Source organism: Elephantulus edwardii, unplaced genomic scaffold, assembly GCF_000299155.1.
Source record: "Elephantulus edwardii isolate Elephantulus edwardi_28Jun2011 unplaced genomic scaffold, EleEdw1.0 scaffold00044, whole genome shotgun sequence".
NCBI lineage: Eukaryota > Metazoa > Chordata > Mammalia > Macroscelidea > Macroscelididae > Elephantulus > Elephantulus edwardii.
The window spans coordinates 2,488,295-2,493,871 of NW_006399794.1; the positions used below are offsets into that span (position 1 = coordinate 2,488,295).

General features: G+C 38.7%; 1 pseudogene; it reads right to left on the reverse strand.

Annotated features, from left to right (window-relative positions):
* Nucleotides 1-3,866: 3,866 nt before the first annotated feature.
* The window catches only part of LOC102871053, a 2,919-nt pseudogene continuing 1,208 nt past the window's right edge, over nt 3,867-5,577 (reverse strand).

The following is a 5,577-nucleotide window of genomic DNA, read 5'->3' on the forward strand; positions in this document are numbered from 1 at the left end:
TTTTCCTGGTAAGTTGAGATTCACAAGTTGGGCAAACATATTTCCCAGGACTGTTACTCATTTAAGAAATTAGTGCCAGAGGAAAGAGATAAGACTTAATTCTAGAAAACCTGATAACATTTCCAATACATGTGCTTATTTTATAGAATTGTATATTTACTGAAACTCTCCTTCTAAATACTTTAATAAAATAAAAATAGTTACTTCAATTGTTGAGAAGGAATAAACTGACATGGAACTCAAGGTCGTGGGAGAACCAGAATCAACACCTTAAGCATGATTCTTTCTGAAGATGAATGCCAGATTAAAAGGGCAGGATAAAATGAGATACCAGGACCAAGAATGGCAGATACTTTTTTTAGATTAGTATAGGTATTTCTTACCTTAGGAATAAAGACTGTTTTGAATGGTTGCAGAAAACATGTCCAGTTGACTAAGTGAAGTTAATTCCTGTTACTTGAATTCCGAAGCACATATGACCCCTTTAAAGATTCAGTTTGAAGCCTCTTGCACTCAGAGGCAGACTAAAAAGGTAAGGATAAGATGGAATTGTCGAAGAATCAATTGTACTTCTTGCTTAAAAGATAGCACAGAAGATTGTATCAGGAGAGCAAAGCAAAGAAAAAAGTGGAACAGCTAGTCAGTAAAGGAACATTTTGTTTGTGTCAAAGATGGTATACACCTACTCTTCCTGTAAAGGATTTCTTTCTTCCAGTTATTTCAATGAACCAGGGGAGAAATTGTCTTCCCTAGGAATCCAGCTTTATCAGAGGGTATTCTTAGGCTAAAAGTCATAGAAACTGACTTTCATGTCATAAACAACAACAAAAAGATTTATTGGAAGAATAATAATCAACAGCCTTAACTTTGAAGAAAGACATCCCAGTAACCAGTATAGTTCCAGGAATTTCAACTTTAAAATGCACCAACCTTTCTTTAGGGAATTAACATCCACAATTAGATTCATAGTCTTGCATGAGAGGAAGTGATTGACTATATGAGTGTTCAGGTCTTTCGTTCATAAGGTCGCTATGAGTCATCTATGACTCAACTGCACTTAACAACAAAGTTATGCTTCCAAGCCAAAGGTGGGAGATTTTAATCTGCGGCCCTCAGGCCTGGTTTTAATGGTTTTGGGTCAAACATTCTTCTAGGTGGTATAGCACCGGTCTGTCCATTTGCTGCATAGAGGTAACTCATGGTTGCTGTGATGCTAAACACTGTAACAGTGATGTGTCAAATGTGATAATGGTTAACCATGGTGGACAGTGTGTGGTGGAGCTCCCCAATTAAAACAGACTTGGAAGCAGGAGTAGCATCCACTTCCAAAATAGCTTGCCTCTGGATACTATGAACTTGGAGAGAGGATGAACGTAATACAAGTATTCAGGTCTTTTGTTCACAGGGTTGCTATGAGTTGCCTGTGACTCAATGGCACTTAACAACAATAACAAACCTACTCTTGTGGGTGGGGAGGAGGTACTTCAGATTCTTAGTCTCACTAGTGTCTCAGGAAGCAGAGGGAAAAAAAACCCCATCATTTCACAAAGAAATTGATATAAGATAGATAAAATTGGCTATTTACTCTTGTAATAGGTATCAAATGATTAATGCCTTAATTAATTATTAACTGTACCAAAATTTACATCATTCAGTCACTATGACCTGGATTATACAGATGAAGTAAAACACATCACTTGCCCTTAACCAAATTATTATACAGTGCTAACAGACTTGAAAAAAATGCATGGAATTGTTTTCCTTTGGTTGCAAGAAACAAAGCTCATTCAGAGTTACTCAGGTAAGGAAGAGCATTTATTGCAAGGGTACAGAGGTCTCTTAGAATTAAAGGACATGAAATAAAGTGCAACTAAGGATCAGGGGAAATGGAAAGGAACAGAGGCAGATGGCTACAAGCTCCATTTCTTGTCTCTTGCGCCACCAGCCCTTCTCTCCTTATACTTCCTGTGTCTTGTCAGTCCCATTTTCCTTTCTTTGCAAAACAGCTTCCTCCTTTTGCCCATCAACTTGTGAATGGTCACCATTACTCTCAAGTTGTGACACTTTAACTCCAGACTATTCCTACAGTCAGTAATTTCAAGAAAGAGTCTGTTAGACTTGTCAATGCTTAGTTCAGGGTCATACTAAGCTGCATTTCTAACCAGCTTACACACTGGTATGTAGTCAAGAGGTATCAGTCCTTCATGTCATAAGACATCACAGTGGGAAAACCAGACAGTCAATGAAAAACAGGAAAACCCTCAGTGAGATTAACTGACACAGTGACTGCAGCAATGATCTTGAGCGTTGCAGAGATCACGAAGATGGCACAGAACAGGGCAAGGGTTCAATTTACTGTTCATAGTTGACTTGATGGCACCCAACAACAGCAACAGACTGGCTACCTTTGCATCAGGTGGTTATCACTAGTCAACTCAGCTTTGGCAGTGTGTGCGCATGCACATTTTTCAGGCAGTGGTGATGGACAGAAGGAGAGATGTATGTGTACATAACCAGAAGCTGTAAGAATATTTCTCTAATGGCAGCATAGTTAAGTTGAAGAGGTGGCCTGACTGGTATTGAAGTAGAGACAGCTCTATGATCTCCATATTTGGAAGACATAGGCCAGGAAGAAAATGTGATAGATAGAAGGAAAGCTTGAGATTGTAACACAGAGAAAAGATACAGTGAGCATCTGTTGTTTTTGCCATTCTAGTGTCCCTTCAGCTTTTGATTTACAATCACATCTCACTTTGTCCTGGTGCTCGACAGGCCTGCTGGTGAGAATGCTCATCTTGGTGTCCTGTTTCCATGAACACAGCCTAGCTACCTTATTCCACCTACCAAGACTACAATTGTATTATTGTTGTTGTTGCCTTTGAGTCAAGCAAGACTCATACCCTATGAACAAAAGGCCTAAAGTCCCTCTACAACTGTCGGCATTTATCAAAGTTCATATAGTTTCCAGAGGCATGTTGTTTAGGAAGTGGATGCCACTCCTGCTTCCAAACCTGTCCTACAATATTATTGGTTGAATCAGCTGTGATGCATAGCAACCCTATCTATGTACAGCAGCTCTGAATCCTTCCCTGTCCTAAGCCAGTCTCATTAATTCTGACACACCAGATCCCATAGTCCCAGTTACTGTATCAATTCATCTCATCTGGGTTCTCCCTCTCCTGCGCTGTCCATCAACCCTTCCGAGCATGATGTCCTTCTCCAAGGACTGATATCTCCTGGCCATGTGCCCAAAGTAAGTGAGGCAGAGCTTCAAAATCCCAGCCTCCAAGGAGAGGCTTGGTTATACCCTCTCCAAGACAGACCTATTGTATTAGAGATTGTAAATTGGGCCAGATTCTCCTATATTCTTCTTCCCCTTCTTTTGATAGATGTTCCTTGAAAGACTCTTTTTTCTTTTTTAGAACTGTAAGAACAATCTGAAATGTATTCATTTGAAGTCATCATCTCCAAGGACTGAATGAAAGACTATTCTGGGAAAATGACATCAACAAGTCAATAAATAGAGACTGAGAACTATAGAGAAGATGCAACTATGTTGTTTGAACACTTGCATTTACCTGGACCTGGGCTTCTTGATTGTGTGAATCAGTACAGGTTTGGTGTTTTGTTTTGTTTTTAAATAAATGAAGCCTATTTTATTACTTCAAGAGTTAAAGATAAAAAAAACCTCAGCAGAGCTGTTGTATTTTAAAAAGTTAAAGTATGTACTATGTTTTTAGCTCAGTAAACCAATGAACCTGATGTCTTTTAATGACATAACAGTTGAGCATTGTACAGTACATCTTATGAAGACCTGCACATGAAAGTACTGTTTTAAATTTAGTGATTATGAAACAAAAATATATTCATCGTTTCAGCTTCTTTTTTCTTCCATGGCCATTAGGGGCCCTATGCATTTTATATTTCTGTGTTGAAGGCTTTGGTCCACGTTTCTTTTTCTCTGCCTTCTCTTTTTCTTCTAGTTCCATGTTTTCTCTTTCAGTTGAGGTAATTATGGTGTTACACCTCTTCTGGAGCTCCTTTGCCATTCTAGATTGAAGAAACCAGCCATATCTGAGCTGAGGAGAGTTGTGAATACATTGGTGCAACTCATCAACATTTTCCTTGTCAAATCCAAGCTTGTGAAGCATACAGATCAGTAAATTATCCTCTTTTTCAGTATAGTTTTTTTCCTTTGCTTGTACCATATGATATTCTCAGTTGATGAAAAGATGTCAAGTGCTTTTTTGATGCTAATTCTCCTCTGAATTCTTGTGTCTCCTCTTTCAATCTAAGCCACAATTTCCTCTGTATCTTGGAGTTCATTTTATCTTTCCCCAAACACAGCTGATATTCAATGTCCTTCTCTGGAGTTTTTCCTTCTTCTTCTCTTGGTTTATTTTCAATATTGCCACGGCCCCACTTCTCATTAGCTTTGATAAACTGGTTAAAATTTCTCTTATTCCAATTGGTAAATCCCTGCATGAGAAGCTTCTTTTTTCTCGTAACTCTTCATCATTAAGAGGTTCAGCTTCCTTAATTTTAAGTTGTTCTTTTTGTGCCTGTGTTGCACTTGGTAGGTCAGGCTTTCTAGGTACTTTATACCCAGTAGTTTTTCTGTAATATAGAATCTCTTTTTCCACTAATTCAAATAAATGTGGAGGAAAGAACTGGAAATCCTGAACTTTGGGCAGTTTGGAGGTCAAGGTTCACTAATGTGAAGAGCTTCTCTGAAATAGGCATCAACGGCATAGTTGGCTTTTCTTTCTCTTTTGGGTGGTTCAATCCACTCTGAATGCAATCTTTTATTTTTATCTATAGTCTTTTCCTTCAAAGTTATGAACACTTGATTCTGCATCCATTGTAAAGTTTCTGAGAGAGCTTGCCCATTTTGGAGAGCTTTTCATTCATCTCTGCCGTCTTCTTTGCACCTCTTTCCAAAATACCACCAATATCTTTATCAGTAATTTCACTTTCCTTTGAAGCAAATACATGTGTTGCCCCAGGTCAAATCATTTGAAGCATTTCATCTTTCACAATTTTGCTTAGATTCTGATCCACAAGCCTTTCTGCCTGAATAACAATGGGATCCAGCCTACGTGTCATCTCTGCACATTCCACTATTCTTTCTTCTATAGTCTTGTGGCTGATAAAGCAGATCACTCTGTCTTGGTTTGCCCAATTCTATGTGCTCGGTCCACAGCCTGAATATCTACTTGAGGATTCCAGTCTGAATCATATAAACTTACAACATCAGCAGTAGCAAGATTGATACCGAGACCAAGTACAGTTCTTAAATTTGTTTGAGCAAGCTTTCTGTCACTAACAACCAGAGAACCCGGATTATAAAAGTGTTTGCACTTGTGTGTGTAATGATAAAGTAAAAGTAAAATCTGCTGAAACCTACAGAGAGATTTGAAAAGGGGGAACGAATCAGTAGCCTAATACAACTTCATCTTACCTGCTTTGGGCATGTTGTCAGGAGCAGCCAATCCTTATAATCCAACCGTACTGTAAAAGATAAAGGAGAAGACCCTAAACGAGGTGGATTGGCACAGTGACTGCCACCAGGAGTCA